The sequence below is a fragment of the Schistocerca nitens genome, chromosome 2 (assembly GCF_023898315.1).
Source record: "Schistocerca nitens isolate TAMUIC-IGC-003100 chromosome 2, iqSchNite1.1, whole genome shotgun sequence".
Lineage (NCBI taxonomy): Eukaryota > Metazoa > Arthropoda > Insecta > Orthoptera > Acrididae > Schistocerca > Schistocerca nitens.
The window spans coordinates 628,982,497-628,995,757 of NC_064615.1; positions in this window are offsets into that span (position 1 = coordinate 628,982,497).

A 13,261-nucleotide genomic window follows, 5' to 3' on the forward strand; every position below is an offset into this window, starting at 1 on the left:
CCTGTATGCAGTTCCTTTTATAGACGGCCGGCCGCTGGTGGCCGAGCGGTTCTGGCGCTACAGTCTGGAACCAAGGGACCGCTACGGTCGCAGGTTCGATCCTGCCTCGGGCATGGATGTGTGTGTTGTCCTTAGGATAGTTAGGTGTAAGTAGTTCTAAGTTCTAGGGGACTTATGACCTCAGCAGTTGAGTCCCATAGTGCTCAGAGCCATTTGAACCATTTTTTTTATAGACGAACATCTCTTTTCTAAAATTCTCCCAATATACCGAATAAACCGAAGTCAGCCATTCACCTTCCCTACCACATTTCTCTCATGCTCGTTCCATTTCATGTCGCTTTGCAATGTTATGTCCAGATACGTATTTAAACAACTTGAATGTGTCAAGCAGGACGCTAGTAATACTGTATCCGAACATTACAGATTTGTTCTTCCTACTCATCCGCATTAACTTACATTTTTCCTTATTCAGAGCTACCTGCCATTCATCACACCAACTATAAATTTTGTCTGAGTCGTCTTGTACCTTCCTACGGTCACTCAACTTCGACACTTTACCGTACACCACGAAATCATTAGCAAACAACCGCAGATTTATGACCACTCTGTCCACCAAATCATTTATGTGTACAGAGAACAACAGCGTCCTATCACACTTCCCTGGGGCACTCCTCACGACTCCCTAGTCTCTGATGAACACTCGCCGTCGAGTTTAACATACTGGGTTCTATTACTTAAGAAGTCTTCAAGCCACCCACATATGTGTGAACTTATTCCATGTGCTCGTACCTCCGTTAACAGCCTGACATGTGCACTGTGTCAAATGTTTTCAGAAATCTTCAAATATGGTATCTAATTGTTGCCCGTTATCCATAGTTCACAGCATATCATGTGAGAAAAGGGCAATCTGAGTTGCGCATGAGCGATGCTTTCTAAACCATGATGATTTGAAGACATAAGCTTCTCACATTCAGATAACGACGTTGAGGATGGCTACACGCTAGCGAGGGCGCCAATCCAACTTATCGGACGAGAGAGGGCGTTGGGCCCCCTGGAGGCAATGCGTAGGAGGTACGACAGCGTTTGGCGTTCGCCGACGGCCTTGGGTTGTCGTAATACAGGTGACACAATGGTCCTTCCCGCTATCGATCAGGAATTCTTCGTTGTTGGCCATCGGATTTGGCGTCTTCGAAGGAAGGACAATTGGTTTTAACACCCCGTCGACACCGAGGTCGGAACCGCGTGACCGCTACGGTCGCAGGTTCGAATCCTGCTTCGGGCATGGATGTGTGTGATGTGCTTAGGTTAGTTAGGTTTAAGTAGTTCTAAGTTCTAGGGGACTGATGACTACAGATGTTAAGTCTCATAGTGCTCAGAGCCATTTTTTTATTTTTTTATTTTTCTATTTTTCTATTTTTATTTTATTTTTTTATTTTATTTTTTTGACACCGAGGTCATGATCGTGTCAAGGATGGAAAAGTAAATCAGCCGTTCCCTTTCAAAGGAACCATCCCGGCATTTACTTGGAGCGATTTAGGGAAATCATGGTCAACCTAAATCTGGATGCCTCGACGCGTGTCTGAACCGTCGTCCCTCCGAAAGAGAGTCCAGTGTGCTGACCAATGCACCACCTCGCTCGGTTTGGCGCCTTCGAGTCTGCACGTTTTCCACTTAGATTGGCATAAACCGGAGGGTGCGGTCATAGATAGCATCTGAACATGTCGGTCAATAATATTGTGCGCGTTTCACAGCGACGTCTGACGTTTCACCCAAGAACCATTTCTACAACCATCTGCCGGGAAAACATCGAGCAACGTAGGCAAAACGATGTGAGAAATCACGCTAGTCGCTATGACGGATAGTCTTAAGAAAATGATTCGTAGGTTTCATTCGCTGCCGCTGAGGGCTGGACGGGCTTTTATGTAACTGGTTCTTTTCATCCAAACGCCAGCAAACTAGGAGTGGAGCAAGACGTTGCCTAGTACGAAATATTTCGGAGGAAATTTCCAGTTCCGCCAATCACTTTGTAACCAAAAGACATCTCCCCAGAACACTGATCGGAACCGGGGATTTGCAACTGTTTGTAACTTTTTGCATGCCATTGTTGTGCATGCGAACTCTGAAACGTTACCAATTCAGTGGCAACGGCGTTCATGATGGAGTTTCTAAGAAAGAAACGAAAATACAGAATAACCTTTCTGCAGTGATTGCTTTCATCTCCATTACACCAATTCTAAGGACCGGTAAGTGCCCCATGATGGTCGCGTTAGTTGCAGCGTCATCGTTTCATCTATATCCAACATTTTACTGCAGACTTGTCCAAGAACAGTCGCAGAGAGAATCAGAAATCTTTCAATCCACGATGGACGATGATACCTGTTTCTACACCGAAACACTACTTTGTATTCCAGCTGATGGCCAGCTGACACAGAGGAGCTCGCCACTGGTCAACACCTTTTATTTACGAAGCAACAGTCGACCGAATCGAATAGGCTCCAGATTTATCATTCTGCCTATTGAAATTATACACCAGAAAGGATGGCAAGTAACGAAATCGTACTTAATGTGCATATACATTATACGAGGCCATGCTGAAAAGTAAAAGTAATTTCGAATTTTTTTATCGAAAACTATTAAAAGGTTTTTAAATGAAACGAACGTTATTAGTCGAGTGTCTGCGCTATCAGAATAGAAATGCGAAAAACACAAGTCCTAAAACAATTTATTGGACTCACCAACCGAAACAGTAATACTCTATTTCCGAAAGAACAACAGACTCGATCCCAACTGCGGATAGTCATAAATATAAAATAAGAAATAGTAATAGAGAAGACCCGTCTCTTCACGGGGAGAGAACACAGTCAAACAATTCTACAATTTCAAGATGTTCGTCGACTATACGAAGTCCATCTGCAAGAGATCGGTCAGCTAGAAGAGACATCTGGCCGTGGCTGCCGGGGTGTCAGTTCTGTATACTTCCAAACGGAGCGTCGAACTGCCCTTTGCAGGCAGTGTGCCGCCCTATAAAGCCCGTTTGGTGGATGTATCTGGCGGAGCTATTTGCGATCAGGTGCCTAGCGTATCAAAGTAGTTCCTTGGCTAGCTGTGACCTCTGGTGAAGCTGTTCTGCAGGCTCCGTGAACAGTTACTGGTCCCTGAGGGCTGTTGATGGAGGCGTGGTGTTGTGTTGTGGCCGCCGGTAAATATCTGTGTTGACAACACAGACGAATATACGGCATGTGATGCAGGTAGACCGTGTTGGCTGGATGTGAAGTGGGATGTCGATGCTGTACGCGCTAAGATGTCTGAAGTGGGTGGCGCAGCAAATAGCATCTTTATTATCCATTTCTAAAGACTTGCAGCCCTCTGTATCTGGAGGGCTCCAAATGGTAGCGTGTAATATGACGCAGTGTAACATAAGTATTTCAATGAGTGGGAATCAGCGTGCTGCAATCGAGTTTGGAATTCGAAAAGTTCGCTCACGCTTGAAGCACCCTCTCCTTCAGCTTGACAATACCAGAACATTTATGGGGTCCTATGTATGGGGTCCTATGACATGTGCAAAAGTCTGACGCCTTGGGATCTATGGTGCTGTACAGTATCGATACCACACCAGGCGGAACGCATGCCAAGGTTGGCAGTAAACCAAGTGACGGCCCCGCCAATCCAAGGACGACTGGGGTACACACGCCCCGCTGCATGCGCCCGTAGCGACACCAACGAACCGGCGTAAAAGACACCGCAATGAGGCCAATCCAATCTACTAGCGGAATCAGCCCTAAGCCTGAGCAGTGTTTATAGCAGTCCATATGTCATTGTGATTATGTTTGACGACTTGGCTCTGCTTAATGGACTCTCTAGGACTTACTGTTTGAAGTTATGATAGTGCCATTCAGATTACGTATGCTCCTAATCATTTCTGCTTTCTGTCCAAACACACAGCTATTCCTCAGCATTCACCTGTGGTGAATCCAATGGGTTCACATGTCATCCATCATCCTGCATACAGTCCCGATTTGGCACCTATTTTCGTCTGTTTCCAGACCTTAATGACACCTTCGGGGACCACTCAAATAGTGATAAAGCGGTGCAAGCAGTGGTGAGGGCATAAAAAAACGGATCTCTCTTTGGGAAACGGCTGGTCCCGGCGGAGGCTCGAGTCCTCCCTCGGGCATGGGTGTGTGTGTTTGTCCTTAGGATATTTTAGGTTAAGTAGTGTGTAAGCTTAGGGACTGATGACCTTAGCAGTTACATCCCATAAGATCTCACACACATTTGATTTTTTTTTCTCTTTGGGAGAAATGTGTTCGTAGCCAGGGTGACTATGTTCAGAAATACATTTGTAGATGTGAAGAATAAAGATGTAGAAAGTTAATAATGTTCGTTTTAGTTAAAAATAAGAGTTTTCACATAAACATTCGGAGGAATTAACTTATCAGCAAGCTCTTGCAGTAGCATGAATGCATTACTTAATTTGTATATTAATAATATGGGAGTGGCAGTGATCAATGGGTTACAAATATTTACTATTAGAAACAGTCTTGATGACGATTTATTTACCAAGGTGGCCGGTTTCGACCGTTACTGTGGTCATCTTCAGAAGTTCCTACTCAATGGTCTGAAGACGACCACAGTAGTGGTCGAAACCGGTCACCCTGATAAATAAATCGTGATCAAGACTGTTCTTAACAGTAAAAAAAATTAATTTGTTTTGTAAGTCAGCTGTTTAGGTTTTCATATTGGTAACGCCACGTAGCGCTCTGTATGAAAATCACTCGCTGTGCTGTGTGCAGTCTGTGGCTAGTTTGCATTGTTGTCTGCCATTGTAGTGTTGGGCAGCTGGATGTTAACAGCGCGTAGCGTTGCGCAGTTGGAGGTGAGCCGCCAGCTGTGGTGGATGTGGGGAGAGAGATGGCGGAGTTTTGAGAGCGGATGATCTGGACGTGTGTCCATCAGAGACAGTAAATTTGTATGACTGGATGTGATGAACTGATATATATAATATGACTTTTGAACAATATTAAGGTAAATACATTGTTTGTTCTCTATCAAAATCTTTCTTTTGTTAACTGTGCCTATCAGTAGTTAGTGCCTTCAGTAGTTTGAATCTATTATTTAGCTGGCAGTAGTGGCGCTCGCTGTATTGCAGTAGTTCGAGTAACGAAGATTTTTGTGAGGTAAGTGATTCGTGAAACGTATAGGTTAATGTTAGTCAGGGCCATTCTTTTGTAGGGATTTTTGAAAGTCTGATTGCGTTGCGCTAAAAATATTGTGTGTCAGTTTAAGCACAATCATGTATAATTGTTCAAAGGGGACGTTTCATATGTCGACCCTTAGCCGAGGATACCTCACTGGAATCTTCTGATTTTTTCTTGTAGTTTGTGTAATTAGTGTTTATTGCTAGCGCGTAATTGTAGGAGAATCTCCTTTGAAGTTGCAGTCTTTCATTGTTGTACAGTAAAACAGTTGTGGCATGCATGTAGATTTGCACAAAGTATTTCGCAGCTGCGCTTGCGATTAACTAGATATTATTTTCAGTGCTATGTTAAGGTGTTTTCTTACTTTTGCTCTTCAAATTGTGGTTTTCTGTGTTATCGTGTGAAATATTGTGACAATTATGGCGTGTGAAAAACGTAATACTAGGCTCCAAAGTAAACTGAGAAATGACAGTGAAGACGAAAGCAGTGTGTTAGCGCCACCGTGTAATGAATTAACTAATGTTCAACGTAGTAATTTGGTAATTGTGCGTAGGGAAATGGAGTGGGCGGCAAACAATGGTGTGGACAGTGAAACAATTAGTGAACAGGGAAGCATTATCGATCGATCGGTCGGCAACAGCTCGCCTCAGGAATCGGGAATGACAGGACACAATCTTGCAAATACTGCAGATTCAGGTTTTGGGTCCTCACCGTTTTCTCAAATAAGTCAAGACACATTTTCTGCTTGTCAAAATGTGAATGTTGCCGGTGCATCTTCACTGCCGAAAAGCACTGAGGAACATGTTTCAGACACCAGTGCATTGTTATTACAGTTAGTGCAACAAATGGGACAAAGGCTACAAAAGTTAGACACAATGGAACAAAATCTGCAAAAGTTAGACACAATGGAACAACACCAGAGACAAACACAGCAACAGTTAGATGCAATGGAACAAAAGCTTCAAAAGTTACTCAGTGGAACATACGCTTGAACAAACACATGAAGATTTAACTACTGAGTTACATAAAATCGAATCGAAATGTCAAAAATTCAGTAATGACGTAAAAACACAAATTTGTGAGCATTTCCAACCTATTTTTTCGCGGCATGAAAATACATTACAGAATCACGAAGCAGCCATAAAAGAACTGCAAACTATTGTTCATGAAAATCATGAGACCTTGCAAGCTAAAATTGACTCAGTTGCATCTACCGATTAGGTTACGCACCTTGCAAAAACTCAGAAAAACTTAAAGGACACAGTAGATACGATTTCAACACAAATGGACACTCTGAAACTTGGTTCAGAAAAACACACTGAGGAAATAAATACACTATCGGAGAAAGTAGCCGAACTTTCGGACCAGTTCACTAACTTATCTGCAAAGGTAGATGATGATCTGAATGACCCAAGACCTGTAGCCATTACTGACACAGAAGAGTATGAACAAATTAAGAAATTCATACAAAATCAGAATCAAATTAATACGCACTACAAAAGAGAAATCCGGGAAGTACAAGATCAGTTGGCACAAGTAATACAAAAATTACATATTTCAGAGGACACTCGTGCTCCAACACGGGAAGAGGGACTTAGAAATACGGAAAAGCCACAAAGTAATAACACAGGGCATTTCGGAAATTATGAAAGAAATTGGTAAGGTGCACCGAATTTTGAGATGGAACCGCCGACACGACGTAACATGACTGATATGCTACTCGCCGACACGATGATTTTGACTATAAGCTGCTCATTACTACACGTAAATTCAAAACATTTAAGAATTCTGGCAACAACATTCATCCACAAGTGTGGCTTCATCAATTCGCTCATTGTCCTCCTCCCAACTGGTCATTAGAGCACAGATTAGAATTTGTGTGTGGCTACTTGGAGAATGAACCATCTGAAATAATGCGATCGGTAATTCACGATTGCCACAGTGAAGGAGAATTTTATCATGCCCTCCTCTCAGCATATTGGTCTCAAGCTACACAAGACCGAGTAAAACATAAAATCATAATGATGAAACATTTCGAACAATCGGAATTTTCTAGTCTTGTCAAATATTTCGAAGACATGTTACATAAGAATCAGTATCTTTCAAATCCATACAGCCCCTCAGAACTCATCCGCATTTGCTTAATCAAATTACCTGAACATTCAAGACATATTATTTTGGCAGGACGTTGCAAGGATGACATTGAAGCTTTTCAGGGACTCTTACAAGAATTAGAAATTGACACTGGCAATCGTGGAACGCGAAAACAGGAACACAACAATTACAGGTCACATCCATCGCAATTCCGCGATGCAAGAAATAATAACTGGACATGAAAAGGCTATTCTCACAACACAAATCGTGACCAAAACAGACACCATCCGTATGACAACCGTTGGCAGAGTAGTAATAATTACAGGGAAAGATCACCTCTCCATGGTAGTGACTATCACAGAGACAATCAGAGAAACAGACAATATGGGAACCAAAAAAATTATTATCAAGGGAGACAGAATAGACGCAAGGGTCCAGCGCGCAGTTACGATTCAGGGAGAAATTCTCCACCACGTGACCGACAAGAAAGAAACTGTGGAATCTACCGACATGACGACAAACGATGTGATCGTAACGACAGACCTGAATTGCATCAGAACTGGCGGGATTCAAACAGGGCAGGGCCCTCTCGACAAGGTGAATTTGTAGAAGTTAGGTCTCCAAATCCCAATAACGACGCGCGACATCAAAGAGACAATAGGCAATGACTCATACCGCTGGCAGCCACAAAACGTACTTATGAAACTGACGACGCAGCTGCCGTAGCTAGTATTTACGTAAAAATGGAATACATTAGGGACATCTTATTCCAGGAACACGACGTTAAACATAACATTGCATATCCTGTGATTCACATTACAGTAAATGACGTAAAATTTACGGCACTACTTGACTCTGGCAGTCCCATTTCAGCAGTTAGTGAAACAGCCTTTAGCAAATGCAACAAATCGAACGATTGCCCCACACTTCAGTTACGTAAGATTAAATTACAAGGTGCAATCGTCGGAAAAAGTGTAGATGTACGCCAACAAACCAACTTAGAATTCTTTTTTCAAAGCCACTGCTTCTCTATGAACTTTCTTATTGTTCCATTATTGTCGATGGAAATTATATTGGGAGTAGACTTTTTGAATGAATACAAAGCAATCTTAAACTTTCACGATGCTGAAATAAGTTTAGAGAAAGAAGGTAAATCAATAACTTTGAAATTTGAAGGTGGCTCTCAAACCATGAGGAAGAAATTAATCGGCTTTACCTCCTGTTAGACAACAGTTCGGAATTTTCGACGGAACTTGACACTAACAATCACTCTGCAAGTACTGACAGGGATGATATCGACGGCGCATTTGATACTAATGAGTTAATTCAGAATAAAATTCAAACAATTGGGGAATGTAATGACACTGATAGACAAGACCTTTTTGAGATTTTACAAGCACATTCCACAGTTTTTACTCACAAAACAGGAACAATCAAGGGATTTCAATACCAATTTCGTGTTCGTGAGCATACTAAATTTTGTGTTAGACCATACGTAATTCCAGCACATTATAGGGACCTTGTTAGAACAGAAACACAATGTATGCTTGACGAGGGCATTATTGAGCCTGCAGTAAGCTCATACAACACTCCATTACATGTTGTTGAGAAGAAAAATGGATCGATCAGGCTTGTCTTAGATTCGAGACAAATCAATACTATCATCATTCCTGAAACAGACAGACATTGGAAGAACTTCTTCAAAATTGTAATGGTGTAAAAGTGTTGTCTTCTATTGATCTCAGATCCAGCTTTTATCAGATCGAACTTCATCCAGAATGTAGAAAATACACAGCTCTCCTTTGTTTTGGCGTTTGTTATCAGTTTCGGAAACTTCCTTTTGGTTTGAACATTTCTTCGGCAGCATTCATTCGCAGGCTAAATTCCATATTACCTGAGCTCTTAAAACGTCACATCACCTTATATGTGGACGATATTCTGATAGCCGAAGCCTAATGGGAACAACACTATCGTATCCTCAACAGCGTGTTACATATTTTTGCAGAATCTGGAATTACAGTTAACTTGGAAAAGTCTGAATTCGGTAGGACACAGGTGAAGTTTTTGGGACATATTTCTTCTGAAGGCATTCAGTCGGATCCTGAAACGTTAGAAGCAATCAGAGCCATTCCAGTTCCATCCACAAAAAAACAAGTCAGCAGTTTTCTAGGTCTCGTAAATTTTTACCGTCGTTTTATGAATATGCAAATTCTAGTTACACCAAAACTTTGTTCTCTCACTGGGAAAAATACTATTTGGAACTGGGACGAACAAGCACAGTTGGAATTTAATTCTTTGAAAGAAGCGTTACTTAACGCGCCAATACTAGCTCATCCAGATCTGTCACAAGATTTCTGCCTTAGCACGGATTCTTCTAAAGTCGGTCTTGGTGCCCATTTATTTCAAGAAGCCATAGAAAATGACACTACTGTTCAGAAAACCATTGCTTTTGCTAGCCGAGTGCTAACAAAATCTGCAAAAAATTATGCCGTTACTGAATTAGAAGCTTTAGCTATCGTTTCGGCATTGAACAAATTCCGTTTCTTTCTTTCTGGTAAGTACGTAAAAGTATACAGTGATCATCGTGCATTACAATTTCTTATGTCTTCAAAATTAAATCATGACAGGTTAAAACGTTGGGCATTGTTTCTGCAAGAATTCCACTTCTCAATAGTCTACATTCCCGGCAAGGAGAACATTGTTGCGGACGCACTGTCACGCGCACCGGCTGGGCTTGAGAAAAGTAACACAGAAGGCAACCTCGAGAAAAATTTCAGTATTCTTTACATTCAGAAAGTCGCCTTTGAAAACTTCATCACCACATCTTTAAAGGACATTGCTCATGAACAAGATAAAGATCCGATTTGGAAAGACATCAAAAGTAAATGGCATGGAAAGACACACACACAGATTCGGCATTATTATCTGGTTAGAAACAACATACTGTTCAAACGCTGCACTGTTGATGACAAGCTTAGGGTACTTTGCACTCCTGACGATTTTGTTAATAAGCTCATTTGGTACATTCATTTCAGCTATGCACATTTTGGTCCACGAAAATGTTATCGTATTCTTCGGACGACCTTTTATTTTAACAATATGGAAAAGAGAATTCGAAGAGTCTTGTCTATTTGTAAACTTTGTCAAAAGGCTAAACCATCTACTGTCTCACATCGTGCTCCGTTGTTTCCTATCATTCCTTCTAAATTAAAAGAATTTGCTGCTGTTGATCTCTTGGGATCCCTTGTCAGAACATCTAATGGATTTTCGTACGTTCTAGTCGCTGTTGAACTTACTTCAAAATTTGTTTCTTTCACTCCGTTACGTAAAGCCACTGGACGGTCTGTATCCAACGCCTTTGTTAAAAATTTCTTACGTGAAGTTGGACACGTTAGTAAAGTCATTTCAGATAACGGACCGCAATTCAGATCTGCTGTTTGGTCACGCATGCTTCGGAACCATAAAATCAAACCTGTTTTTATTTCATTGTACTCACCACATTATAACCCCTTCTGAACGGATTATGAAAGAAATCAATAAGCTTTGCAGACTTTGTCACATAAAGCTTCACCATTGGGACAGATATTTACATTTATTTCAAAACGTGCTGAATGAGATGCCTCATGACTCTACTGCTTTACCACCTATTCTTGTACTGAAGAATGAAGAACCACCGAACAGAATCAGAGAGCTTGTACCTTTCCCGAATACACGTAAACTTCGACACAAAGACATAATTGATTTGGCTATTAAAAATATAAAATCTGCAGCAGACAAAAGGAGAAAACTACACGGTAAAGCAAATGCAAAGAAATTATATATTGGTCAGAAAGTTCTCATTAAAGCTGATTCATTGTCACATAAGAAGAAACACTTGAGTAACAAATTCTTTCTAGTTTACAATGGACCTTACAGAATCCGACGTATACCACATGATTATTGCGTTGAAGTTGAAACTCTGCGTACTAGGAAGAGTGAAGGTTTTCACCGCATTCCACATGTAAAACCGCTTATTGAAAGATAATCTGCAATGTTTGATGTTAAATATCCAGTCAAGAACCAACAGAACTTATTTAAACAGAAATTAAGAATGCATTGTTATAGTGAGCAGACGACACAGTGTTGTTATTTGTATATTCTTGCTTGTTACTTGCACGATCACGTAACGACTATAAGGCTCATAGGGGACTAATGACCTCAGCAGTTGAGTCCCATAGTGCTTAGAGCCATATAAGGCTCATATACTTAGAACATATACCGGCACCGCTAATGAGATTTTCATGCAACATTTTGGTTTACTTGAAAAGACATTCTTTATTTGAAGTACTTTCTGTGGGATTAAAGATGACTTAGCATTTGGTTTATTTGACAGCTACACGATTATATCACGACGCTACTAATGTGCGACACAATTTACGTTGTTGTTTTTGTGCTGTATCTGCTTCATATCTGCACAGTTTTTCTGAATTCTTCTGGAAAGTAAAACATGTTTTAGTAGTAACTTTGTGGTATAGCTACAATAAGACAGCATTTTTTGTAGCACAACAATACGTTACAGTGTAGTACTTTCTTGATCATGGTACTGTACGTAATAACTACGATATCTATACGCATAGCATTTCGCTTTTGTTTATTACGAGGTAAGTACATTGACTTCCACAGAACTTTGCTTATGGACGACGATAATTACGACACTTGGCACATTTTTTACCCTTAAGTAATGACAGAGATTATGTTACAACAAGACGCACAATTTAGTGCTACAGGACACGCATTTGAGTGATTAATCTTGTACTTAAAACATTTATTTTTAAAGATTTTTGAATTACAAAGAAAGTTTTCCGTGATATATTTCATTCCATTGCTGTAATCTGTAACACCTGAGGGTATAATTACATTAATCCTCAGGGGGGTACACACTTACTTTGTGTACCATGTGTTTGGCAAGCACAAGGAGCCCTAGCTAATATGGCATTTGCTTATACAACTTTACACATCGGTACCATATTTCTCTAACGCATAATTACACAGCTATCTGATCATTTAACTGAGAGAGACAAACATTTTTTTTACTAGATCAGTGACAGATGTTTGCGTAATTACACAGTTGGATAACTTCACACAAGGAACTGACAGAATTACACAGTTATCTGATCATTTAACTGAGAGAGACAAACATTTTTTTCTACGTCAGTGACACCTGTTTACACAATTACACAGTTGGATAACTTCCCACATATGAAATTGTATTTTGTCTGTACTTTGTGAACTCTTCATATTTTTTCGGAACCACTGTAATACTATGAGAGCTTTGAATGATGTATTTGGTGTGGGATCATAATTTTTCAAGTACGTTTGAGGTAGGTGACATTATTGAAATGAGCAGAGAATTTTTTTAGGTTTTGAAATACACTCCTGGAAATTGAAATAAGAACACCGTGAATTCATTGTCCCAGGAAGGGGAAACTTTATTGACACATTCCTGGGGTCAGATACATCACATGATCACACTGACAGAACCACAGGCACATAGACACAGGCAACAGAGCATGCACAATGTCGGCACTAGTACAGTGTATATCCACCTTTCGCAGCAATGCAGGCTGCTATTCTCCCATGGAGACGATCGTAGAGATGCTGGATGTAGTCCTGCGGAACGGCTTGCCATTCCATTTCCACCTGGCGCCTCAGATGGACCAGCGTTCGTGCTGGACGTGCAGACCGCGTGAGACGACGCTTCATCCAGTCCCAAACATGCTCAATGGGGGACAGATCCGGAGATCTTGCTGGCCAGGGTAGTTGACTTACACCTTCTAGAGCACGTTGGGTGGCACGGGATACATGCGGAAGTGCATTGTCCTGTTGGAACAGCAAGTTCCCTTGCCGGTCTAGGAATGGTAGAACGATGGGTTCGATGACGGTTTGGATGTACCGTGCACTATTCAGTGTCCCCTCGACGATCACCAGTG